This window comes from Peromyscus maniculatus, chromosome 6, assembly GCF_049852395.1.
Source record: "Peromyscus maniculatus bairdii isolate BWxNUB_F1_BW_parent chromosome 6, HU_Pman_BW_mat_3.1, whole genome shotgun sequence".
NCBI lineage: Eukaryota > Metazoa > Chordata > Mammalia > Rodentia > Cricetidae > Peromyscus > Peromyscus maniculatus.
The window spans coordinates 64,742,289-64,769,892 of NC_134857.1; the positions used below are offsets into that span (position 1 = coordinate 64,742,289).

Consider the following 27,604-nt stretch of genomic DNA (forward strand, 5'->3'; position numbering starts at 1 on the left):
TTCAATTTTTAAAAATCTGTTGTTTTAGTTTTAGGTCCACAGCAAAACGGAGAGAAGGTGCATTCCCCACATTTCTCCCGCTCCCACAAACACGCCCCTTCCCTATCAACGTCCCCTCTGGAACAGTACGTTTATTACACTTGAGGGACCTAGGCTGACATGTCGTGACTGCTCGGAGCCCACAGTTTCAGGCTCACTTCTGGTGTTGAGGTTTGGACAAATGCATAATGTGTCCCCTGTTGTCACATCTGTCGTACATGGTGGCTTCACTGTCTCAGCATTCTCTGTGATCTGCCCATGTGCCCCTTTCTCCTCTCCAACCCTAGCAATCATTGGTCCCCTGACATGCCCATGATGTTGTCTGCAGACCATCGGCTCACTGACATCATGGGAGACTGGAGCATGTGAAGATGGCGTCTTTCCTTGGATGTGTTGGAAGGTTCCTTGTGTCTTTTCATGTCATAAAGCCTCAACCTCATATCTTTGCAACATTGAACAGCCTCCCATCATCTGGGTGGACCAAAGTTTCTTTCACCATTCACCTAACAAAGTATAGCATGACTATTGCCACATTTTGACAATTGAGAATAAATCCCTACAAACATTACATGCAGGTTTCCGTAAGCAGTTGAGTTTTCAATTACTTTGGGTTAAAAACTAAAGTGTGTGATTTCCAGGTCATATGGTGAGAATATGTTTAATGTTTATTTTATTTTTTTAAGAATTTGTCAAACTGTTTTCCAAAGCAGTCCAACCATTTCACATTCCTGCTTATCCTGTGGACCCTTTTGCTTACTTGCTGAGGCCTGTACATGTTTATTGAAATAGTGGTGTTTAGCTGGGCATGGTGGTGCATGCCTGTAATCATAGCACTTGGGTGAGGGCTGGGGGTGGAGGCAAGAGGATCAGTTAAAGGACAGCCTCAGCTACAAAGCCAGCCTGGACTACACGACACTCTGACTCAAAGAAAATGATAACAGCAAAGTCATTTTTGCATTCCTACAACAATGAATGATAAACCTGTTGTTCACACCCTGGCCAGCATCCGTTGCTGTCAGTGTTCTGGATCTGGGCTGTTCTAGCAGGCACGCCGTGGTATCTCCACACTTTAATGTTTGTGTCCCTGGTGACACATGACTGTGGAGCCTGTCTCGTTTGCTCGCTTGTCATCCGGGTGTCTCCTTTGGGGAGCTGTCTGTTCCTTGTTCCTTTTTTAATTGGGTTGTTTGTTTTCTTACGGTTCAGTTTGCGAGTTCTTCGTATACTTTGGACACTAGTCCTTTATCACGTCCGTCTTTTGCAAACGTCTCTCCCAGCGGTGGCTTGACTTTTTAATTCTCCTTAAATACGACTTGCTAATGTGTGACTCTGACAACAGACATATCCTTAAGCTCTTGTTAAAGTGAAGGTAAGAAAAGTTGAAACTCTTAGTGATTGGGGGTTTTTTTGGTTTGTTTGTTTTGTGCTTTTGTAAGTACATGCGACCTATCCTAAGGCAATTGAAAGCTGTGAAGGAGCTCCAATCCAAAGAGTCCCCTGGGACCAGCAGGCACCCAAGAAGGGAAGCAGCAGATCCCAAGCACCCTTTCTTCTTTTTCCAAGCCCTTTCCCTCCCATCTAAGTCTCGCCGGTCTCCGGGCACAATTCCATCTCCACCACAGAAGAAAATGAACAGCAAGAGAAGATAAAATGCAAGGCATCCTGTGGATTGGGGTGAGGTGGACTTGCTGCCTGTTTGTCACCTCAGTTTTCAAAAATCTGAATTGCTGTCACATTTTTAATTACAGGGCATCTCAGTGACGATGTGCGCACAGGCGGACATGGGCATCAGAGCCTTGGAATTCAAACCTGAACTTGGCTGTCCCTCTACCTCTCCAAGCCTTTGTTTCCTTACCTAAGGTTGGACCAATGTGAAATGAACGTGTTCAGAGCTGAGCACCGAGCCTGGTCCAGGGTGGGTGGGCTTCAGTCAATGGTAGCACAGCAGGAGACAGCAGAGGATTTCTTGATAGCTGAGCCAGTCCGTGGGTAGTCTCTAGGCTTTGGCCTCATTGTTAGAATCATCTGGAAAGCTTTGAAGAGCCTGACACCCAGGCCACATGCCTGCTTCAGCACTTAAGAATTACCGGGATGCCACCCAGGCAGCAGCCTTTTAAACTCTTTTCTTCTGATTCTGGATTGGGGGCCTAGAGAAGGAGCCTGGCAACAAGCCTGAAGGAGTCACTGCCCAGGGCACCTCTCCATTCATCGACCTCCAGAGACCTTCAGAAACTAATTGTCGGAGGCCACAGGGAGATACAACAATCAGCCCAGAGGCACCAGGCCCAAATCCAAGCATCTCTGGCCTCAGAGGCACTCAGTGGGTCTACGCCATCTGTGCATCCCTCCTGGACCCCTTTTTGGGGGAGGGTTTTCCTTTGTGGCCAGGTCTTGGGAGCTCTGGTCTGCTCTTTCTGGGTCAGCCATTGCATGTGGTTTCAGCAGGGAGTGGCAAGCAGACTGAAGGCCTGGTCAGGGACACGATCCTGTGCCAGGGTTTCTATTTAAAAATGATTCTTTGGTTTCCATTAATAACCCCAGGGAAACACTGAGTTGTCCAGGTGCAATCTGCCTCCCCTCAGGAAACAGACAGAGAGGTCAACAGACTTGGTATCCGCTGGTCCCCAAAGGCCAATCACACAGTTGACACTATTAAAAAGAAAAAAAAAATTCACACTGCAAAGAAATCCAAGGGATTTTCCAGAGGCCTCTGGCACCACGCCTCCCACCCAGCTGATGCCAGACTTTCACTACGACCCACACACACCTATGGGGAATTTCATGGGATCTGGGTGGCCGTCTCTCAACAATGTAACAGAGTGTTAAAGGAGATTAGCCATTGGAAAATGGATAGGAGCAGAAAAAGAAAACATCCTAAAAAAGAGAAAGAAGAGCATTTTGGCCATTAGGGTAAATCTGTGAAAGGAAACATGGAAAATTAATTAAAGGGGGAAATACTGTGGGAGGACAAAGTAAAAACACAAAAGGAGGCTGCTGAAATGATCACTTTTTTAAAATTGTAGAGTATTAGAACAATGGGTGGTGTTTTCCTGTTTAACACTTATTTAATGGACATAGATTTTAATAGATTAAACTTTATTTATTTATTTATTTATTTATTTATTTATTTATAGGAGATCAAGAGTGCCATGGCCCACATGTGAACATTTTGTAGTGTCAACTGTCTCCCACCCACCTTTCTGTGGGTCCTGGGAACCGAACTTAGTTCTCCAGAGTCATGTGATGAGTACCTTTGCCCAATGAGCCATCTTGCCAAACCCTGAACATAGATGTCTCTAAAACAGCAATGCTGTTTTTAAGTCACAGAAACATGACTTCAGGAGGATTTTGAATTTTACAGCTACTGGGGACACCAGCGTTTCAGCCACAGTCGGCCATTTCACTGGCAGGTGCCGACGCTCACCTAGCACCCGGACAAGAGTGCTCCTGAAGACAACAGCCACTGTGACCAGAGCCTGGGCGTGCCAAGTGTGTGTCAGCAGGAGAACTGGACACTGTGGTACCCAGGGGACTAAAGAGCAATTTGAAGTGAGCTGTGCTGTACGAATAGCCAAACGATCCTCAGAGGCGTAACACTGAAAGACACCAGCAACAAAAGACGGCGGGAAGGAACACAGCTTCATACCGTTAATGCAAAGGCTCCAGAAAAGGCAGACACAAAGCCAGATGGAGGATAATGTACATTACCTGTGGGAGGAGGGAGGCGAGAAGCCACCAGGTTATGAGTCAGGCATATAATTGGGACCATTCTATACACCGGCTGCAGTATATTTGTCTTATTCTTATGTTAAAGTGTATGTAGCCGTATTTTCCATGTGGTGCATTTTATAGTAATAGGAACCCTAAGGGTGAAAGATGAAGTCGCAAAGCAAGAAAGGACTCAGAGCAGGAAGGGTGGTGTGAAGAAGAAAGCGCTGAGGAAGAGAGAGAGAGCCTCCTCCCTGGTACTGAAAGCAGGAAGCACACTGTGGTCTGAGCTGAGCGTGGTTGTAGCCAGAGAGCCTTTGCAGCCCTAGCTGTGACCCTGGCTTCTGTCCTTGGCTTTCTGCTCCCTCCTCGCTGATATTCTCTTTGGGGGACTAACCGTCCTCACGGGTTTGACAGCCACTGACATGCCAGTCACGGCCAAAGCTTTGCCTCCCAACAGTCATTCCCTTTGAGTCCTGGTGATTGATTCCTCTGCCTCACTGCCGTCCACCCAGACACCCAGAGTCAACACCCAACAGCCAACGCTCTCTTCCACATCCTTCGTTTCCCTCTGGGATCTCCCACCATCGGTGGCCCTCCTACCGACAAGGACTAGAATTGTGGGTGTAATCCTCATCTCCTGCCATTCCCTGACATGTGCTGCCAGCCCTGAGCCTTGTCAACACTCTCTTGTCCCTCCCAAGCTTGTATTTTTCTTTCCATGTCCACTGTCACTGCCAGAGCGCAAACACCCCCTCAGATAATCACAACAGAGCTTCCGCTAGACACCCGGCCTGCAGGCTGGATGCGCTGGCCTTCCTCCACCAGCTACCAGAATGATCGGGCTGGAATAGAAATTTGGCCACGTGACTCACCCGCTTAAAACCCGAGTGCATGCTCACCACTTGTATAATGAGATCACGATCCTTGCCCTTAAGTGCAAAGTCTGACAAGTCTGACCCATTTTGACCACTCCAAGCAAATCTCTACCTCTCTTGACTCAAAATTTACACTCAACGCCTCATAGAATCGGTTACACACACACACACACACACACACACACACACACACACACACACACACACCCTCCTCTTCAACCGTCCACTTTACTTCTCATGTCCCCTCTCTGGTTACCAGCCACTGATCCATTCACCACCACGTAGGTACACCCTAAGGAGGCAGCTGTTCTGTAAATCACCAGATCTTAGTGAAACCTGTAACACTGGCAGTCATTAACTCCATTTTCCTAAGAGAAGCTAGAAGTTTCAGTGTTCACAAGAATCTTCCATGGTTTTTGTTTGTTTGTTTTGTGATGTTTGTTATTTGTTGGTTTGGCGTTTGCCCTTGACAGGCTCTCCTTAGCCCTGGCTAGGCAGAACTTACTGTGTAGATCAGGCTGGCTTCAAACTCAGAGAGATCCAGCTTCTGTTTCCCAAGTGCTGAAATTAATGACACACACTGCGATACGTAGCAATTCTACCTGTTTTAATGTGGCGTTTCCCCATTTTTCAACAAATTTCAAAGGGTTCTACAAACACCGTCAAGTCAGAGAAACATGTCTGGGGTCTGAACTCTGAGTGCCAGCCACATCGCAAGCTTCGGCGGAGGTGTCCACCCTGCCACCCGGGTCTGCTTGATGGCCAGCCAGTGTCACGGGTTTTCGGTTCTCCAAGAGGAAAGTTCATGGCTCCACACACATTTAAACAATAGATAAGGAAGAAGCCAGACGGTCCCCATTTTCAGAAGAAAGTAAACATATCTTAAAGCTTAATGTAATAGTCTACTATTTAGAAATATGCTGAGCTCAGTTGTATATATTGGATGATCTATTATCTGTTAGAATTCTCAAGAATGTTTTCAAACCATGCAAATTTAAGTGATTATCAATAAAAGGAATAATGGCTTGATTCAAGTGTTTCTTAACCCAATCTTAATCCTGAGAAGTCAGGAGCCTAGGCAGTAGCAGGAAGTCAAATTGTATTTCTTGTGTTTTCATAATTCTCTTGGATCTGTTCCAGCATGACTTTATCGCCCTGTTCTGTGTTTATTTATTTAGTATGTGTGTGTGTGTGTGTGTGTGTGTGTGTGTGTGTGTGTGTGTGTATTATGTGCCACGGCACACATGTGGATATCAGAGGACAACTTGGAGATACCAATTCTCCACTTCTGCAATATGGATTCTGGGAATCGAACTTATTTACCTCCTGGCCAATCTCCCTGACCTTAACATTGCCTTTTAAGGATGAGATTTCACTATTTATCCCAGGCTGGCCTGTAACTCTTGGATCTCTTGCCTAGGGCTCCCAAGTACCAAAATTGTAGATGTGTGCCACTGCACCAGGATATATTTATCTTTCCAGGTATCTGTCTCCTTTGAAAGACTGTAAACTCTTGGCAGTGACTAATCAATGCCACCACAGTATGGGGTTTTTAGTAGATTCAATGATGTGATATATGGGAAACCATAGAAAGCAGTGCCTGGCATTTAATAAGGAATGCAGAAGTGTGTATTAAAGCATCATTTTCTACAGAACCACAGGTAAATAAGTATGTTTTTGTAGCCTAGCGTAGTATATATTTTATAGTAGTTGTAATTTTGAGTGGGGAAAAAATGAATGAATGATATTAACCTGAGCTGGAATCTACTTGCTGAGATTTATATCCCTCTTGGAAACAGTCATAAACCATGGAAGCAGTAAAATCCTTCATTCACATATAGCTCAGGGATTCCCAAACACAAATCAAGCCTCATTATAGCAAACCCAAGCACTGTATAATTGCTGCCGTTAAGGAGACCACCAGCTGGAGCTTGGAAATGTTTTGTTATGCAGGAGTGTTTATTGTTTCCTGGTGCTATGTATTTAGTCTGTAATTTAACTAAAAGCATTCTAAAGCATGCGTACACTCCCCAAACCTATGAGAATGGGGAGAAGATAAGGAGGATAACAATCACATGCCCATAGTTGTCTGTAGCTAGAATCACAGTCCATGCGGCAATTTCTAAGATGTCTCAAGGGACTGGAACGTTTGGCATCTGGCCTGACACAATACCCAGAGGACAATTTCTGGATTGTAGAACTGGCTTTCAGATCATTTTTACTGTGTGGCTCACCTCAGCTGCCTGGGCTTTGTAGTGGTCAGTCTTCATTACCATTTAGAGTCACCTAGGAGACCCACAGAAAGGTTTACCGACAGAGATGACCTATCCTAAATGTGGACAGCATCATGCCCTCTCTGGGCTCCCAGACTGGACAGAAAGGAGAAGGTAAAGCACCAACATTCACCTGCTCTCCTTCCTGACTCAGGAGGCAACGTGACCAGACACCCCGACTCCCCACCATGGTGAACTGGGTCCCCTCAAACTGCGGGCCAAAATCAATCCTAGCTTCCTTAGGGACTTGTGTCAGGCGAATGGCAACAAAGAGAAAAGCAGCGAACACGGTCCTGAAGTCAGATTCCAAGGAAAGGGAGAAGAGGTATTATAGAATCCGTTAAACCCCAGAAACCTTAGTTGTGACAAATGAAACTAAGAATAACGTAGGAGACCCAGAAAAAGCGGCATTGCACACGACTGAATTTTCCCCCTTGTGGAATCCCAGACATGTTCTGTGGAATTCTAGAACAGCCTGGAACGCCGAGTTCTTATCTAACTGCAAGGCCGTGCTCATTAGCTGAATGTTACGCAACAAGCAGGCAGTCAGAAATCCTGCGCGTTAGCTGTGGCAACATCAGGAGACAACAGAAAGGGCCAGACTCCAAGGGTTGTTCACAGGTAAACACACTACCTAGCCTCCCTCAGGACAAACTCCAGAAAGCCAAGTCACAGCGATTGGCTATGATTATAACACACCGATTGGCTATGATTATAACACACCGATTGGCTATGATTATAACACACCGATTGGCTATAATAATTACAAACGAAAGCCTGCTGCCATCGATCTCTGTGGGAGCTTTGCAATCCTAGCTCAGCTTCACCGAGACTGTTTCCGAACAATAAAACCCACTGCGCCTCCCTTACCACCAGAACACGGTGCGTGTTTGGGAGCTGGGGTAGGGTGGGTGGGTAATTCCACTACTACTTAGGTGGCTAAGGCAGGAGGATCATGAGTTTGAAACAGCTTGGGCCACACAGGGATGCAGGGTCTCAAAACAGCAGGGGGAAAAGGCCAGGCATCCTCATTTCACCGTCTTCCAGATTTGCGCGGCTGACCATTACCGGCAACAAAGCGAAGGGATTGCGAAACCTGCCGTTGGGCTCCCTGCTTGAACTGGTGTCTGGTTTTGTCACACACACACACACACCCCGGCTCGTTCATCGCCTACGATAATAACTTGTGGCAGTGAGCTCTCCTGGGATACTATTCACCGTGAAAGGGAACGAGATCCCTAGTCCATTGGCGTGGCTTCGCAGGGAGCCATTGTGCCCCGTCAAGAGAAAAGCTGAGTGTGGGGAGCTGAAGAGGCCTTTCATTGCTCTGTGGGGGATGTGGATGGGGAAGCGGTGGGGTTTCTGGCACCCAGCCCCCACTCTGCCTCCCTGCACAACCATTTCAACCATTCAACATCTTCGGTTGACGGAGGGAATAAAGTTTCTTTTCACAGGCCCCGACCTGTCACCTCGTGGGCTTGTGTGCTGGTGACCCGGGCCTCACCTCTTTGAAGATACACTTTAGCACCACACAGACTGGTGTGGGCCTCGTGGGGGGTATCAGAGAGCCAACCCTTGTTGGAACCCTCCCCAAGGGGGCGGTGCAGCTGCTGTACCCAGTCATTTCGTGTGCTCGGGCTCAGGCTGTGTTTGGAAAGGGTTTGGGGGAATCCATGAACAACGTCAATGCATTGAACAACCCCTGCACCTGAAGGTCTTCAGCTGAGAACTCCAGAGCAACGGTTCCAAAAGAACAGCCCAGGAACCCCGGGTAGTCCCACACTGCTTCAGGGGTTCCACAAGACTGAAAGTCAGAAGACAAAGGGACTTTGATAGATCATACATGGAAGTTTCGATAGAAGTTTCAGATTGCAGTTTGTGACTCCTCAAGGAAGAGAACTGTCCCTTCAACGAAGTTGTCACTTCTAAGGAGTGTGTGTGTGTGTGTGTGTGTGTGTGTGTGTGTGTGTGTGTGTACGTACGTACATACATACATATAAAATCTGTGAGTATCTAAAAAGGCTAATAAACATTCTTCTATTTTCCAAAGTATATATCCACGTGAGGTTGGTTGGTTTTATTTATTTATTTTTTTAAATCCCGAGTGCTGGGATTAAAGGCATGAGCTACCACCGTCCATTGTGAGGTTGGTTTCTTATCTCTATAAACTTCAACAAAAAACAATCTGTATCACAAAAGATAGGATACAGACGCTACCAAGAGAATCCTACTCACCTCAACTAAGTCAGGCCTTAGGTCGGAAAGACAGAAAACGCTGCCACATCTCTTGCTTGTTTTCCTTTGTTTGGGAAGTTATTTTATATGCATGCTATCTACTTGTGTTATACTTTCAAATGAATTAAGTAAACACTTTTGTCTTTTAGCTTTTGATACACTGAATATCCGTAGATATAAAACAAATGTAAGCATGCGCTTTATTGCCTCCTGTTATAAGCAGGTGATTGTTGTAGTGTCATGTAGTTCTGAGAAACAGCCCAAGAGGCTATCCAGTACCCTTTACTCAGCTTCCTCAGCAAATGTGGTGCCATCATACAAAACTATCATGAGGTACCACATGCAGAATTCGGAACCTTCCCATCACCACGAAGAGCCATCCTGTCACCCTTATGGCTACAACATAGCTGTTTGCTCTCCTTCCTCACCCCCCTCCCTTCTCCAGCTCTCTAGTTCTATAATTTTATCACTTCAGGATGTTACAAGAATAAAACCATGCCACATGAAACCTTCTGGAGTGGGCCTTTCTCCCTCAGCAGAACTGTCTGGAGATTCATCCAGGGTTTTGCATGTCAATAGCTCATCCTATTCCACTGCTCTATCATCGTACCCCGTGCTATGGATAGGCCACAGCTTGTTTAGATAGTCACTCATTGGGGGACAGGTGGGTTGTCACCATGTTTTGACAAATAAAAATTAAGCTACCATACCCATTTTCTTTCTTCTTTTCCTTCCTCCCTTCCAAGCGAAATTTGTTTTCTCACATTTCTAGAGACTAAAAGTCCAAGAGCACCTGTAGTGTCAACAGAGTGACTTTTTTTCCCCCTTTCTTCTATGGGTTTTTTTGAGACAGGGTTTCATTGCATAGCCCTGGCTGTCCTGGAACTCACTCTGCAGACCAGAGATCTGCCTGCCTCTACCTCCCTCCTGAGTGTTGGGATTAAAGTCATATGCCACCACTGCCCAGCTCAGAGTGACTTCTAGAGGGGACCCTCTCCCTAGCTTGTGGATTGTTGCCTTGTCTCTGTGTCTCACATGGTAAGAATGGAAAGAGCAATGTTGCAGAATATTAGTTTAAGATGCGCTACATTTGTTTATGCTGTGGAGTATTTGTTTAATGATTCAAAGATGCACTGCATTTTTTAAATATGGTATTTGTTTAACTCTGTGAAGCTGTGTTACTTTGTCTATCTAAAACACCTGATTTGTCTAATAAAGAGCTGAACGGCCAATAGCAGGGCAAGAGAAAGAAGCAGGTGGGGCTGGAGGGTAGAGAGAATAAATAAGAGGAGAAATCTAAAGAAGAGGGAGGGGCAAGAAAAGGAGAAGGAGAGGAGGACTTCAGAAGCCAGCCACCCAGCCACACAGTCAGCCACTGAGTAAGAAGAGAAGAAAGATATATAGAATAAAGAAAGGTAAAAAGCCCAGAGGCAAAACATAGTTAAAGAGAAATGGGATAATTTAAGTTAGAAAATCTGGCTAGAACAAGCCAGGCTAAGGCCAGGCATTCATAAGTAAGAATAAATCTCTGTGTATTTGGGAGCTGGTGGTGGGCCCCCAAAGAGTAAAAAAACAACTAGAGAGCAAACTCACTTATACCCCTTCCTATGAACACCAGTCCCACACATGACTTCTGTCCTCACCTAAACCAGATTACCTCCAAATGCCTTCATTTCAACAACTGATTTGGGGATGGGACACCCACAATTTCATTCCAAAGCACCCCACGCTTGCTCCTCCTCAATCTATCCTTGCATGCAAAATATATTCATTCCACCCCACCAGTCCAGAGACTTACCTCATTCCAGTCTTGACTCCAAAGCTGAATTTCAAAGTCTTATGTTAGTATCATCAGATATGGATGAGGCTCAAGGTATAATTCATCCCCAGGTAAAATTCCTTTCTGGCTGTGAGCCTTTGAAGCAGACAAGTTATGTATGCTGGGATGGCCATAGGGCAGACATTCCTCATCTCAAGGGGGAGAAACTAGAAAGGAGGAAAGAGGTGACCAGGTGTAAAAAAAAAGGATCTTGTGTCTTCAGACTTGGGATCTGCGGGTAGCTGGCCCTTGAGCTCTTCAGAGCATTGACCCATAGACTCAGGCAGGCATCTCACGACCCTGTCAGGCTGCTGAGTCATGCCCAAGGCTCTGGCAGAGACTTCTGTTCTGTGGAAGCCAATGTGCAAGGGAGACTCTAGTCTATGGAAGACAATCTGTGTGGGAGAGACTTCTACTTTGTGGAACCAATGTGAGTGGGTGGGGACCCCAGTCCACAGAAACCAATGTGGAGGGCAAGAACTCTGGTCTGTGGAAAGCAATGTGTCCTCCTATTGATCTCCTATGGCCTTCAGGATCATCATTCTTTGTTTTTGGAGAACAATACATGTTTGGGAATAGTACGTGCTTGTCAGTAGATCATCTTCTCTGTCAAATCCCAAACATCTAACATCTGTCCTTCAGTCCATCCTTGTCTCTGTCCCATTCATTTCAAGCCAGCAGCATCTCTGCTTATACAGACCTGTAGGTATTCAACGCAAGTAGGCTTCAAGCTCTGGTTCCTCTCTCCTTCTTTAGTTCACTGCCCCTTGCACATTTTCCTGAGTGAGCCAAGCCACACCTTCAACACTGTACTCTGAAATCTCCTCTGCTCAATATTCAGGTTTTTTGCCACCGGTGACTTCTACCTTCTACAAAACCCCAGAGCACAGGTCAGCCAATCCACTGACATCTTGTTACACAGGTTGCCTTCTCTCCACATCCGAAAACACGTTCTCTGTTTCCACCTGAGACCCCATCAGAGTGGCCTTCATTGACTCTGTTTCTACCATGTACTTCAATCACAGCTGATCTGATTTCAAGACAACAACAGCTATGTCATGCCCAGAAAGAGATTGCCACAACAGGCATTGTGCTAATTGGTGAATAAATTTATAGAGAGTTTACCCCTTTGTTTTTGGTCTTCTAATCCTTGATGACAGTATATCTCTCCATTTATTCTCTTTTTTTCCCTCTTCAATACACTGAGGTTCTCAGTATATAAATCCTACACTGGTTTTAAGGTTTTAAACTTAATCTCAACCTGAGATATTTAAAGGGTAGCATGTCTTTAGTTTTGGTGGTTACATGCTTATGAACCGTACATGGAAATACAGGTTAGATATCTCTTATTTTACATCTTAAATCCTCAAACCCTGAAGCACCTTGTAGTTTATGTTTTATTTAGGATTTTGGAGTATTTGTATGTGTTTAATAAGACACCCTGAGGATGGGCCCCAAATCAAAACACGAGATTCCTTTGTGTGAACCTCACACAATATTTTCAGTAGTGTTGTGTACGGAACAGTGTCCTATGGTGTACGTTTCCTACTTGTGACTTTATATCAGTAGTCAAACAGTTTTGGTTTGGGATTTTCAGATTAGGAATGACCAACCTGTTCCACAGGCTGTGCCCTACTGTCTGCAGGATGGACTCCGGGATTTGATGGACTCCGGGATTTGATGGACTCTGGGATTTGATGGCCTCCTTGGGAGTTTCTGTGTAGACAACCATGTCATCTGCAGTTACAGTTGCTCTTCTGCCTATGAAGTCTGCATAGTGTCCATTTCTCTCCTCTGTCTCGTCACTGCCTAGGAATTCCAGCACAGCACTGAACAGGTAGGGAGAGGGCACGATCGTCCACACTAAGGACTTGAACACTGCCATGCCACATCCTCGGCCTGCCCCCTTTCCTCTATACTTCCATCCCAGCCCTCTCTCCTTCTGTCCTTCCCTTCCTCTCTCCCCAGCTCCCTCTCTTCTCCTCCTTTACCTCCCCTCTGCTTCCTTCTCCTCCGCCCCTCTCCTATCCTCACCTCCTCTTCCCCACCCTTCCCTCCTTTTCTCTTCACATCCTCCCCCTCCCTTGCTGACCTCTGCCGCAGCCTGCAGAACCTGTGGCTCCAGCCCTCCGGTCTTCCTTGATGCCAGCCTCTCCACCTCCTCCATTGTCATCTTACCAGCTGCCTATCAACTGTGGGACCTTTGCAAAGACCCAGCTCTTCATTACCAAAGTCTCCTGACTTGAACACAGAGCTCTCTGTTTTCACTTCCATGATTTTTGCTCGCTCTTTAGTTCCCTCGTTCTTGTGAGTGTTTTGGTGGGTGTGTTTTGGTCTTTTTCTAAGTTTTCAAAGAAAGCACTTTCATTCCTCTTTCTCAGAGCTGCCTTCTCAGCCCACAGGCTGGGATGTCTGTATTTTCATTTGTTTCCATGGACTGTCAGGTCCTTTGGGACGCCCTCTTGACTCACAGACCATCTAGAAGCCTGCTGCTCACTTTACAAGTGACTACCCGGTCTTGGTTTCTGCTTGCCTTCTGGTCAGAGGCTATCCTCTGTGTGTACAAACTCCTGTACATTTGTTGAGGGTTTTTTATTTTATTTTATTTTATTTTATTTTATTTTATTTTATTTTATTTTATTTTATTTTATTTTATTTTATTTACAGCGCAGAAAGTGATCAGTGTTGGTGTGTGTTCTGTGGTATTTGACGAGCAGGTATACTTTGTTGTTTGTGGGGGAGGGTGTCCTATGAGGAGACCCCCTGCATTGATGGTGCTGAGTGCTGCAGTCTTGCTGGTATTGTGTCCGGTTGTTCTATCCATGGCTGAGGGATACTGAAGTCAACGGCTCTCAGTGTGAAGTTGCACATTTTCTTTTCAGGTTGACCGGGCCTTGCTTCACACATCTTGTCCCTCTGCTGTTGGATGCAAGCCTTTTAGGAGGGCTGTGTCCTCTTGGGGGAGACTCTCTTTTGTCGTTCTAAAGGTCCTTTTTATTTTAGATATTGAGATCTGTGCTATATGATATTAACATGGCCATTTATTTTCTCTTTCTTTTTTAGAATTAATATTTACATTGCCTCTATAGTTCTATTTTTCTCCTTTCAGTCTGTCTCTGTTCGAAGCGAGGAGGTTCTTATAGAAAACATACAGTTGGACCATGTGTCTTTATCCATTCTAGCAACTGCTAATCCTTTAGGTGATGTATTTGGATCATTTACAGTCGATGTAACTATTGACATGTCTATCATTTTCAGTTCTGTTTTCCTCCCTCTATTTGGTTATGTGAACATTTGTTAGATTGTTGGTTTTACTTTACTTCTAGCTTTTTTTATTCAAACATTTTATACAATCTGTTTTGATCATATCCTCCTCCCAGTTCCTTCTTATCCCCCTTACCCACTCAACTTCCTTTTCCTCTCAAAAAATATATTCAGGGAAAACAACAAAAACACAAAGAACAAAAAATGAAAATCAAAACACATAAACAAACTAAAAAAAGGAAAGAAAAAAATCAATAAGGAAATACCAAAAGCTAGCACACACATGTACACACACACACACACACACACACACACACACACACACACACACTATGGAGTCCATTTTGTGCTGGCCAACCACTCCTGGGCATGGGGACTTCCCTGGAATATGGTTGACTACCCAGTGAGATTCCAGTAGAAAACAAAACCACAAACACTGACATTCCCTTCCCCAGCAGACACCCATTGAAAACAGCCTCTTGGGTAGGAGCAGAACTTTGTGTTCACTTCCACGTCCCCGGTGCTGGGATTTTGACTTGACCAGGCCTTGTGAATCCTGTCACGGCCTCTGTGAGTTCATACGCCTATGGGTCCTGTTGCGGCTGGAAGAGTCTGTGTCTCTTTGTGTACCTCTGAAGCCATTTACTCCGGGATATTTGTTGTTGATTTTCACACACGTATGTTTGCTGGTGGCATCACTTTACCAGCTTCAGTATAAAAAGATGCCTCTTTTATGTCTCATCATTCTCCCAGATTTACATGCCGAGAGGTTTAATTCTTTGGAAAATATTCTGTTGGTCAATCTTCACTGACAACTCGATTTGGTTTAGAATCCCCAGGGCGACACATTCCCGGATATGCCCATCATGGTGTTTCCAGAGAAGTTTAACTGAGGAGCAAGATCCACCCCGAACGTGGATGACATCACCTCGTGGGCTGGGGGTCCCGGACTGAGTGAAAAGGAGCAAGCAAGTGAAGCCAGGGACTCCTCTCTCTCAACGTCCTACTCTGGAAACTCCCGCCTCCATGCTTCCCTGACACGCTAGACTGCATCCGTTCTCACACCTTGAGCCAGCATCAGCCTTTCCTCCTCAAATTTGCTTTTGGTCAGGCATTTTATCACAGCAGTGAGAAAAGTAGCTAACGCGCCATGCATGGACGATGAGAAACACAGCCAGAGGCAGAAGAGGCTGTGAGGTGAAGGAGAGAGACACACAAATCCAGGGTTGACTGCGGACTCCTGGACCCTCGCACCTTAAGGCAGGAAAAACGGGTTGTATGTTCAACTGCACAAAATGGGCAGCAGCAAGCCAGAAAGTTGCCTGAACTTTCACCAAAACCATTTTTTTGTCCTGTCCAGTTTGAGATGTGTGTTGGGTTCCCCTGGCAGGTAAAATGGCAGTCATGACCAAGGTGGCTGTAGTGAGAATAACCTGGATCCTCTCGAGTTGAGCTTGAGCTTTTCTTTCCCATTATGTTATGAGACTCTGGATTTTATGCCTTTGACTGGATTTCTCTGGCAAGGAATAAGGGAGAGTTTCACTTCATCAGTCACAGGCAGTAATAAGACATCAAGTTTCCAGGGGAGCTTTAGTGAAGGCCAAGTTCAGATGATCCTCATTCCCACAGGGAGGGACATGAGTTCTGTCTCCAGTGACACTGAGCCGAGAGTATTGTTACCCCTGAGCAAGAGTGGATGCCGTGACGCATTAGTGAGCTTTCTGGGATGCGCCACAAAGAGGAAGGACAGTCCCAGCTTCTCCCTTGCCAGGTCGATGGGTAGAAGTTTACATGCCACACGTGATCTCCACTTACACACGGGTGTGTTTGTGTGTGTCACTGTAGGGTGCTGCCACTGCATGAGGGGAGAAATCTTGACTCCTGACTCAGCCTGTGCTGGTGTGGGTTTTCACAGTGCCATGGTTTGGGATTAGAGTAGAATAGTTATTGTTTAAACATTTTTCTGTCTGGTTAAGATATCCTTTTCTTGGCCTTGGCTAGATAGAGGGGCTTCATTAGAAGTTTTTTTTTTTTTTCTTGTCTGTGGCCACTGGTGTTTCTGAGTCAATACTTTCTTCAAAGTTAAGACACAATGCAAAAAGTAAACCCCAAAATTTATGTTGTTGGTCCTTGGATGTTGAAATGTACTTTCCGAACTGGGAATTGAACCCAGGGTCTCCTACAGGTTAGCAATGCTCTACCGTTGAGAGTAACCCAGCCTGTTTTCTATATGGTGCCAGGGCTGTCAGCTGTGCTCAGTAGGAAGAACAGGGCCAGGTTTGTCTAATCCACCCTCAAACACGAAAGACTCCTCAATAATTGAAAACACGAAGAGTTCTGAGTTTGAGAACCTCTGCCCCAGAGAAAACAGAATGCATTCGGGCCCTTGCTTTGGACTTGGATTTTTTTTTTTTTTTAAAGATTAATTTATTATGTATACAATGTTTGCCTGCAGGCCAGAAGAGGACATCTCATTACAGATGGTTGTGAGCCACCATGTGGTTGCTGGGAATTGAACTCAGGACCCCTGGAAGAGCAGCCAGTGCTCTTAACCTCTGAGCCATCTCTCCAATCCCTGGACTTGGAATTCTTGCTGTGAATGTGAGTTGGTTGATATTTTTTAAACATTCTCCTCTAATGCTAAACTATGCATAAAAAAAAAAAAGGTTTCCTTCAGTTATAAGTGGTTGAAAAAAAAAAACAAACCTCAGTGCTTCTCCTGCTGTTTGAGAAGCTCCCCACCTAGCAGATCTCCTGAGGCCCCAGAACACTGTGATGGCAGAAAGGGAAAAACAATTGGTGTTAGCATATCCCACAAATATTTACACAGTGCTCGCATGCGCATTATGACAGCCGATTGTCATTACGGCTGCATGTGGCCAGCAGGAGAGGCGCTCTCATGACCAGAGCTGACACCATGTGGCATGCAGGGACCAAAATATCAAAATAGTTCTGTAAGCGCTGCCGTCTGGGACCCTGAGTATCCCTGTCTCTGCCTCCTGGCAGACCCAGGTGCTTCAGATTGGGGAGTTAGACGTTTTCAGCACCGTCTTTCACTCTGGACCGCTAGGCTCCAGAATAAGTTGCCTGTTCACATGGAAACAAAGACCTTGATCCCCTCTGATTCAAAGAGTGGGACTGTAGGCTTGCCCGGTGCTGGCTCAGGAAGCCTCTGAAACCTCAGTTAGGCCGCTGTCTCCTCTCAATTCTCCTTCAGAGCACCTGGGAGCAAGGCACTCACTAGCATTTGGAGAATGAAATGGGCTGTGGTTCTGTAACTTTTGTGTCCCCCTCCCCCTCCCCGAGATCATGAGGAAATAATATCGGAAAATGCCAGGTTATCTGGCGCTGTGGTGCACCAAATGTGTCCTCCATATCCCCAAACAAACCCTAAGTGGCAGGCAGAGCACAGACACGGGTGGATAGACACGGCTTCCTGTTCCCATCATCCTCTGCTCTCCGCCCACAGAGTCAGGTACAAGTGCAGACCGGTGGAAGTTTTTCAGAAAAACCAGGTCATCTAGAGCCAAGCACTAGGTGTGAGGTCACCAGATGATCCCAGTGACTCAAGGAGAGAGGCGTGAGTGAGGCTGCACTCCATTGGAGACGTGGATGCACGGGAGGACCTGGGCACTGGGCCCCACCCTCTGAGGTCCATGCAGTACCTTACTGTTGCTGGAGAGCTTCTCTCCAGGTTCCCCAAGCCCCGCAGTCCCACAATCCACTTATAAAATAATCACTCAGACGCTTATATCACTTATAAACTGTATGGCCGTGGCAGGCTTCTTGCTAACTATTCTTATATCTTAAATTAACCCATTTTTATAAATCTATACCTTGCCACATGGCTGGTGGCTTACCGGCGTCTTTACATGCTGCTTGTCCTGGCGGTGGCTGCAGTGTCTCCCCCTCCTTCTTCCTGTTTCCCCAATTCTCCTCTCTCTTTGTCCTGCCTATACTTCCTGCCTGGTCATTGGCCATCAGTGTTTTATTTATATAGAGCGATATCCACGGCACCTTACCTACCTTACTCCTTCTCCACCTCCCTTGCTCTGCTGGGGGCCACTCTTTTAAAGGGCTTTGAGGAGAAAATGTCTTTACCCTGCTTGGGGTTCAGAAGCCACCTGTGAGTGGCAAGGACACATTTTTCCCTCCTCGCTGAGGGAAGTTGGAAAAGCCAGACAGGAGGAGGAAGAGGAGAGGGGGGCAATGGGGAAAGGAAGTGAAAAGAAAGGTCTCCGGCCTGAGCCAGAGCTAGGCCATATCAGCCTGCTGCAGGTCAGCACAGAGGGTCGGGCAGGGGCCCACAGACAGACAACGCCGGGTGCATGCACACTCAGGGGCGTGTAATGGGCACAGCGTCTATGCATTTGCTGTTAGGCCTCCAGAAACGGCAAAACATGACACGAGGCTAGAAATTTGCTGTCCCTCACGCCTGTGAGGGTGGGAGTCCTCACGAGTACCAGAGACTGAAAAATCACCTCTGTCCTTGGGTGAGGCGGCTTAAGGTTAGGGGCGCCTGGCCCCCCAGCTCCTTTCCAGATAGAGGACCAACGAGAGACCAGAAGAAAGGTTAAGGGAACGTCTAAGGAAACCAGTGTGCAAAGAAAAGGTAGTTCACCTTGCAAGAAGGAGAAAGGGGGCGGGGGCCGGGGGTCTGGGGGGTGAGGAGCTGTGGGGTGGGGCGCAGGGGGCGCGGGGGCGTGGAGAGGGGCAGGGCCGTGAGTGTGTTCTATTGAGCTTTTCAGTGGCGCAGATCTGAAGGTTGTGTTTGGCCCAGGATGACGTGAGCCTTGGGTGTAAAAACCATGCTCCACCTCCCTGGGCCACAGATGGGTGTCTGAGATGTGGGCAATAGCTGACTGAATTACGCCAAGCTTACCTTTTAGCTCTTGTTAGCTTTGGACCAGTAGCTAATTGTATTTACTTCAGCCTTCAGCTCTGTGGCTCTTCTGGTTCATCTTTAACTAAGGGGGTGTGGGAGCAGGCAGTTTAGGGGTTGTCTGACAAAATGTCAGTGTTTGAAGTTCGAAGCTCTTTTTCTTTGAGAGTTCGCCTCTTCCAAATTCCTAGCTCCTTGCTCCCCCACCCTCACCCCCAGCCCCAGCAAGACGACACTGGTTCTATATAGCAGGGCAGAGGCAGCAGGCAACACTGATAAATCAACAGGAGACTGGAGTGGCCAGGAATTTCCAGATACCCAAGGACCCAACTCCTATTACTAACTAGCCTGCAGTCTCTGGGTCTCCCCCTCACCACACTTGCAGACACACACACACACACACACACACACACACACACACACACACACTCAAAAGTGTGAGGCTCCCAGCCTCCTTTCCCCTGGGGATTTATGCTGCCTGAAGGTGTGAAGTTCGACAACTGGCTGAACTTGGAAGCTAACCTCAGTGCTGTGCCTAGCTGGGCTACCTCTCCACCTTCTTTCTAAGGCCAGGCCTTGCCCCAGCAGCCCGTCCCAGGGCATGGAGGGCAGAAACTGCTGGCTTCCTGTCCCTCATCCCACTGACAGGTCTGGGCCGCTCCCTTCCCTGCTCAGGACACTTGATTTAGTCCTTTGTCCCGTGGGCACCAGCTAGGAGGATGTTGTTTTCCATAACTAACATTGTGGACGGCTCCAGGGCCTCAGGAAAAATAAACAAGCTGAAATCGTCCACATTTTTCCCCACGGTGGACATTCTGTCCCCGCAAGGGGTGGACAAACTCTGAGGATAGTTTTCTTTAAGATAATTGCCTCTTTAAGAAACCCAGCCTGAATCTGCAATGCCCAGGGAGTTGTTTACTTCGCCAGGGCCACACCCACTGCTTCATTAGCCAATCACCCCAGTTTCTGGAGTCCAGGGGGCCCCTCGCCTCCCTCCACAGGGCAGGTTGCTCAGTGCTCCCGGCATGAGGCACCAGGCTGGGTGGCAGAGCTCCCTGATGTGGGACCCACCACCCCACCCACCCAGGTGTGGGCGGATCAGGTGGGAAACAATGTCCTCTTTCAGTCAGGCAGGTGTTCATTGCGACAGTCAGAAGAGGCAAGCCAAGCTGCTAGAGGCCCTTCTAGAAAGAAAGGAAATGTACTTCCAGAGGGAGGGAGTGTGGTTGGTACACAGAGATGTGCCCAGCAGCTCTCACCCACCCCAGGGCCAAGGGCTAGTGAGCGTACTCCAACATGGCAGGCGCGCCCGTAGACCTCGGAAATCCTCTGCTCCGGAGTGGGAGAGAGCAGCTGTCCTCAGTCTTCCTACCATGCCAGCCATTCGAGCCTCCTTGCCAGGACGCTAGCTTCCCCCAGCCTTGCCATACACCCAGGACACTCCATATCTGTTCTTCCCGGAGGGTGGAGCAGCCAGTTCTAACTATTAAATTGTTTTAATGCCACCTGCTTCATAAAACTTTCCCATCCACCATCCAAATGGGAATTAATTGCCCCGCTGGAGAAGCCAGCTCACCTGGGCCTGCGTTCACCAGCCCTTCCGGATTATTGCCATACAATGTGGCTATTATGTGGGGGTTCGTCTTATCCTTCATAGAGTGACTGTCCCCAGGGCCTATGTACCATGCACCCACGGTTCTGCAGTCCCTCACAGAGATGAAGAGCTGTGTCTGCAGCAGTGTTTGTGTGTGTGTGTGTGTGTGTGTGTGTGTGTGTGTGTGTGTGTGTCCCTGTTGGCCTGGAGGCAAGAAGGCCCAGCGAGAATGAGGTGACGATGGGGTGTGTCCCTGTGCATTAGGAGGAGGCAAGCAGGCGTTTGGCATCTCTGCTGATCTTCATTCTGAGAATGAAGACAGCCTGGGTGGAGGAGGGAAGCCACAGAGCAGGACCGTCCGGAACAGAGCAGGCAGAGGGAGCCACAGCCTCCACGCACACGCCAAGGCTGCACGCTGGGCGCTTTGGCTTCTACTCACCGAGGCCCTGAAGTGATTCTGCGCCGTTGTCTGTGAGGTGTTGGGCCAAGAGAGACCCTAAGAGGGTCTCTGGCTTAGCTTCTGGCCCTCATGTGAATCAAGAGTGCTGGCCCCTTTGCTGCCCTGTGGTGCTCCCCAAGGGACCGGGAACACCTAGCAACCTCAGAAGCAGATGGAAGCCACCCCGAAAGGTTGCCTGGGCCCGGCCAAGGCAGATAGGGAACTGGGTGAGGCACTGAGGGGATGCTGGGGGCAAGCACAGACCTAGGTGTGGAGACCTCTTACTCTATGCAGGAAGAGCTCTCTAAAAGAACAACAACAACAATATGAAATTGCAAACACCAACTGCAGGACCTTGGAAGAGGCCGCCTTACAATTCAGTCGATTGTCATCATGGCAGAAACATGGCGGCAGGCAAGCAGATGCGGTGCTGGAGTTCTGTATCTGGGTTGGCAGACAGCAAGAAAAGAGAGTGACGTGGGACCTGGCTTGAGCCTCTGAAACCTCAAAGCCCATCCCTAGTGGCACACTTCCTCCAACAAGGCCACACCTCCTAACAGTGCCACTCCCTGCAGGCCTGTGGGGACCACGTTCATTGAAACCACCAAATCCATCATGGTGGGTAGTCCTGGTGCAGGAGTGTGAGGTGGCTGGTCACATGACATCTGCAGTTAGGAGGCAGAGAGTGTAGCATGAATCTTAAAAAGTTCTTATTAATAAGATCAAACCCCGACCAGGTATCGGGGTGAATTCTGGAAGATCAGAGAGACAGAACAAGCCACAGCTAACCTCACCTGCCCAACTTCTCAGCTGGTCCTGTTTCCTCAGACTGGAAGCTTCTGTGTCCTCATCCCAATGACTCTCAACTGAACTGGGCTGCTAGAAGCCTGAAAGCTTAACCAGGCCAAATGGTTAACCAGCCAAATGCTTCTAGTTTCTGGTCTCCACGCCTTATATATCTTTCTGCTTTCTGCCACCACTCCCTGGGATTAAAGGCTCGCTTTCTGGGGCTTTCTGGGATTAAAGGTGTGAGTCACCATGCTTGTCTGTATCCTTGAACACATGGATTTCTGCCTTTGGAATGCTAGGATTAAAGGTGTGTGCTACCACTGCCTGTCCTCTATGTTTAATAGTGTGGCTGTTCTGTCTCTGACCCCAGATAAGCTTATTAGCATGCACAATATTTCGGGGAACACAATACCACAAGAGAGAAATGGAGGCTAGTGGCCATGAGCCTTCTTGTTTTTAGTCAGCCTGGGACCTCAGCCCTTCCCACCTCCACTAACCAGATCTAGGACAGATCTAACTCATGGCCTTGTCTCCTAGGTGATCCAGACCCTGTCAAGTTGAAAATCAATATTGACTATTTAAAAAAATGCAAATTTGCCTACAAAGCCATATGCAGGGGCATCCTGAGTCCTAGGACCTTCAAGTCAGCTCCCCACATCCTGAGCCGAGGTGAGGGGGTTCCCCCACGGCTGAAACAGCAGGTGATGTCTGCACTGGACGGCGTCTTTGTGTGTGGTCTAGTGGTGTTATGCTAACCTCCAGAGTAAATTGCATTCCCTGAGCACACAGCCATGCATGCAGTTGGAGCCGAGCAAAGTCTTCTGGGGGCCCCGTGAGCCAAGCAGTGATTTAAAACAAATATATCATCACAAAACTAGCAGCATGCCTTCAGGTCGACCTCAAGCTGGCCAGGCTGCTCCAAAGTTTTTGTTTAACTGAATGCCAGAGATGTCAGGCCAATCTCGGAGTTCCAATGGCATGCTCACACTGCCACCCAACACGGGTCATCCGTGCTGATTCAGCACACCCATCATGCCAAGGATCATCATCCTGCTTGCGAGTTACCCATGTACATACTTTGTGCCTGTGAGCCATGTGGGATTCCAGGGGCTAACTGCATTTGGCCATATCTGGCAGGCCCTGGCTCTGGAGCAGACTCCGAAGAGAGGGGGAACCTTGCGGTTATTTGGATTGTGGCGCAAGAGGCAACGTCAAGTGGAGATCTGATTGCGCATTTCTTTGTGGGAATAGGGTGCAGCCCACTGGTTGGTCTGTGTTAAGGGTGGGTCTCAGTTTGCAGATCAAGGCAAGCCCTGTGCTGACCTACCCACAGGTGGGAAGAGAGGGGTATTCCTGGCTCCTCAGGTGGCCACCCGAAACTGACTCTTGGGGTAATGTCGCCATGGTCCAAATGTCCATCCCTCTGTCTCCAAGTCACTCAGAGCTCAGTCTCACCTTCCTGGCAGGAGGCAGTTTCTCTGCCCTGAGGCTTCCATCCCCTCAGTCCTGGGGCCAGAGAGATGTCCTGAGCAGCAGGCCACGGGCATGCTAACCCACTGAAGGGTTAGCAGACTGCACTGGGTGCGAGCCTTGGCTCTACAGCCCTCACCCTGCTGGCCCGCGATGATGATTCCTCACCGGGTGGCCGCTGAAAGCTGCTTTGTGTGTGTCAGCTCACTTCTCGGAACTGTCCTTGTGACCCTCGGCAATCACTACAGCTCTGGAAACATCTGTCTGGTAGTTAATATGTGACCTACAGAAGCCAGACGACGTCTTTTCTGTGACTCAGTGATTAACGCGGTGATCAGCAGCACAAAGGAACCTCTCACCAGGAGCTGAGTAAACAGCGGACAAACAACACCTCGACACAAGAGGCATGCTAGCACAAAGAAAAAGTACTCACGTGACCCGAGCCATCTAGAAGGCTCTGTGAAGGAGACCCCGGGCTGGCGGTGGAGACCCAGGAATGAGAACAAAGACCTAGGCAAGTGTGCTGTCCGCAATCAGGGAGGGATGGGGTGCGCTCAGGAGGTGCGGCTCAGCTGCTCAGACCACCCACCGCTGCCCAGCATGGGGCCAAGTCAAGTCTTGATCCCTGGGTTTCAGGAGCCGGAAGTCACACAGCACAGGATGGCAGGTGTGCAGCTCTGGGTGATCAGCCCACTGGAGCTCACTCTGCCCAGGCGTGGGCGCCAGTGGGGCCTCCTACCCTCTGAGGGAAAAGGATGCCGGAGAGGATTTCGACTTGAGCTTCCTGGATTTCCCCCACAGAACACTTCCAACAGCAGCGCCCTCTCCCTGGTTCCTGTCCTGGCTCCTCACAAGCTCACCCCTGCATACTTAACGCCCATCACAGACGAGGGATGCCCCCAGCAACAGCAGCCAGCAAGGCAACGGGGGTCTCTCTCACGTACTCCAGCAAGTACTTCAGACAGCATCCAGGGGGGAGGGAGAAAGAAGACAGAGTCTATTGTCAGAGGCACAGCGAGGACCCAGGCTTAAGCCAGGCTACGTGCGGAGGTGTGACGAGATCCCGGAGGCAACTTCAGATACGATGTCAGTCAGAGAAGGTAGCGCTGAAGAAGTGATATTTGAGCAAAGGACTACTGATAAAGAGGGAGCTGATAAGGGGCCGACAGCCAACGCCCACCAACACATCCATTTCACACAGGAGAGAAAGAAAGGTGAGGAAAGGCGATCCAGGCTGCTCACTTATCTCTGTGGGGGGGCTTTTCCCAGAAACCATGTCCGTGACTTCCATGGAGCTTCATCGCCTGGCCTCTGCTAGGGAGGCAGAGAATGGTGTTTAACTAAGTCATTTCGGCCACCACACAGAAAGCCAGAGACTTATGTTGAGTGTGGAGCTCAGCCTTGTGCTGGTTGTGTGGACAGGAAGCCTCCCCTCAGTGGTTCCCAGGGTCTAAGTCAGAGCTCAGACTAGACCTCACCCTGTGGAGCCTGCTGTCTACCACTCCCTGTTTTGGCTCCTTGTGTGAGTATCATCAGGACGCACGCTGTTCTCTGCCCTGAAGGGTAAGATCTGAGCTGCTGCTGTTTTCCAAATGCCCACAGTGGATCCTATCATGGCTGCCCAAGGAGATCCGGTCCTCCTTGTCAGTGTCTTTGTCCATGATGGAACGACATTAAGGATTTGGAGATGGGGTTAACCTGGATTACTCAAAACAGACCCTAAATGCCACCACCAAGTGCCCTTGAAAAAGAAGCAAAGGGACTTTTGAGAGACACAGAGGATGTAACATGACCACAAGCAGAGATCAGCATGATAGGGCCACAGGCCAAGGACACCTGGAGCCACCAGAAGTTGGAAGAGGCCGTGAACGAGGCCTTGCCAGTCTTCAGTTCCGATTTCTGCCCTCTACAGCCACCAGAGAATTGTTTAAATCAACCTGTCTCTGCTGCTTTGTTATAGCAGCTCAAGCAGATCCGCACAACATTGGCAGCCAAGGGGCAAACTCCCAGAGTTAGAGGCGTATCTCACGCTAGTGGGCTGAAGAACGAATGTGTGGCATGTGCCGTGCTAGGGAGAGAACCCAGGGGCTTGTGTGTGTTGGGCAAAGCCTCTACCATTAAGCTATACTCCTAAGCACAATAATTAATTTTCTAAGTCACGGTAAAGACAACAGAAACTGGAAAGACATCAAAGTGGCTGCCGAAGCACCAGCCAACTGGAAAATGTTCCAGAGTGTTGATGAGAATAAAATGCAAGTCTGCTTTGGAAGCCTCAGATTGTAATGATGCTTCAGTTTAAGTAAATCTCAAAGCAAAAAAAAAACAAAAAAAACAAAAAACAAAAAAAACCCTACAGATTTAAACATAAAATCTTTTGTAAGCCGGGCATGGTGGAGCACATCTTTAGTCTCAGCATTTGGGAGGCAAAGATAGGTGGATCTCTGTGAGTTCGAGGCCAGCCTGGTCTACAGAGTGAGTTCCAGGACAGGCTCCAAAACTACACAGAGAAACCCTGTTTCGAAAAACCAAAAATAAATAAATAAATAAATAAATAAACCTAAACTACTCAAAGCCTGGGCTGGAGTGATGGTGGGGTTGAGAACATGTGCTTTTCTTATAGAGGACCCAGGTTCTCTTCCCAGCTCCACGTGGTCGTTCACAACGGCCTGTAACTCCGGTTCCAGGGGACCTGACACGCTCTTCTCACCTCTGCGCACTGCACACATGTGGTGTACATACATACAGGTAAACAAAACACTCATATAAATAAAATTAATATCTTAAAAATATTTAAAGCTCTACCGTGTAATGAAAGACCATAAAACCAAAATATGTGCAGAAATCATTCAAATTTATGAGAAAAAATAACCAGACCAAGGAGTACACGGAGACCCCTCACTGTATGAAACACAGTGACTGAAGAATTACAAGTAACAAAAACAGCTGTTAATTATTGCAGTTCTGTTAGGCTCTTCGAAAACAGTCTCAATCCCTATACACATTCTGCAAGGGAAGTCTGTTTATCACTATTTTACAGACTGGTAAACTGAGGCCTAGGCTTACTAGTGGCTGCCCAAAGATATCATCAAGTCCCCCTCGACTTGGCAATGTTACATGATTTGGAGAAACAGGGCTTTGTTGATGCAGTTTTGGACTTGGAGATGAGAGCCATATATGGGAAGAAGGAATCTGAACCCACGTCTCAGAAATAATTCTTGCAGGAAACTCGGCCATGTGCTAAATTAGTATTTGTTTTGTTTGTTTGTTTTCTTTTCCATACTAGGATACCATGATGTTAAAGATGGATGAGATGTTTCTTGTTTTCTTGGTGACCTGGAAACCAAAAGAAGCAGGTGAAACGGTCCCCTGTCGGATGGTAGCAGGAGTGGGGTGGGGAGATATGAGCCACTGGCCTCCCACAGAGGTACCGGCTGTAGAAGCTACTTTTGAAAATGACTTTGCAATCCAGAGCAAAAGCCAAAAAGATAATTATGTCGTTTGACCCAGTAAATCATACCTCGGGATGTGTCTTATGACTCAGAAGAAAACAAAACAAAACAAAAAACTACGACAAGATGTGTATGTCAGTGGTGGGGACAGAAGCCAGGGGCTTCCACACGTGATCAACAGGCACCTTGTCATGGAGCTATACTCCAAGCCATGGTAGTACAAGCCCAGCCTGTAACCCCTAGCTACTCAGGAGCCTGAGACAGGAAACTCAGGTTTAAAACTTACCTGAGTTCAAGGACAGCCTGGGCAGCTTGGTGAACCCATATCTCAAAATAAAAAGTTAAAAAATAAGTAAAGGGAGGGATGTGGTTCAGTGGTAAAGCATTACTTACCATGTAGGAAGCAGTAGGTTCAATCCCAGTACCATCAAAAAAAAAAAAAAAAAAACAAGGATGTAAATAAATAGCAACAGGCATGTGGAGACAAGAGCTTGAGAACAGCTGAGAGAAAGTCCCAAGGATACGTGTTCAGTGGGCTAATCGGGCCTTCCAGAAGCCACAGGCTACCAGAGAGGATACAGGGCCCATCCAGGGGCCACCCAGGGGCCACAGGCTACCAAACAGAATACAGGAATACAGGGCCCACCCAGGGGGCACCCAGGGGCCACAGGCTGCCAAACAGAATACAGGAATACAGGGCCCACCCAGGGGGCACCCAGGAGCCACAGGCTACCAAACAGAATACAGGAATACAGGGCCCACCCA

At 47.8% G+C, this 27,604-nt stretch overlaps 3 long non-coding RNA genes across 6 annotated transcripts in view; 1 reads left to right on the plus strand and 2 right to left on the minus strand.

Annotated features, from left to right (window-relative positions):
- On the minus strand, positions 1 to 24,722 carry LOC143273882 (uncharacterized). Of its 2 annotated transcripts, XR_013052140.1 has the most exons (3): positions 23,376 to 24,722; positions 10,932 to 11,119; positions 1 to 2,688 (listed from the first exon to the last, which is right to left on the minus strand). It is a non-coding gene; the product is annotated as an uncharacterized LOC143273882 (long non-coding RNA). The 2 variants fall into 2 exon arrangements; XR_013052139.1 differs by lacking the exon at positions 23,376 to 24,722 and having other exon boundaries at positions 10,932 to 12,879.
- A 1,268-nt stretch (positions 24,723 to 25,990) lies between these two features.
- LOC143273884 (uncharacterized) lies at positions 25,991 to 27,290 on the plus strand. The gene is made up of 2 exons (XR_013052144.1): positions 25,991 to 26,135; positions 26,674 to 27,290. It is a non-coding gene; the product is annotated as an uncharacterized LOC143273884 (long non-coding RNA).
- Positions 26,221 to 27,604, minus strand: part of LOC143273883 (uncharacterized) — an 18,825-nt gene continuing 17,441 nt past the window's right edge. For 2 of the 3 annotated variants that reach the window (XR_013052141.1, XR_013052143.1), the window contains exon 6: positions 26,221 to 26,723. This is a non-coding gene — a long non-coding RNA (uncharacterized LOC143273883). The remainder of the gene's footprint in view (positions 26,724 to 27,604) is intronic. The other variant, XR_013052142.1, reaches the window with a different exon arrangement.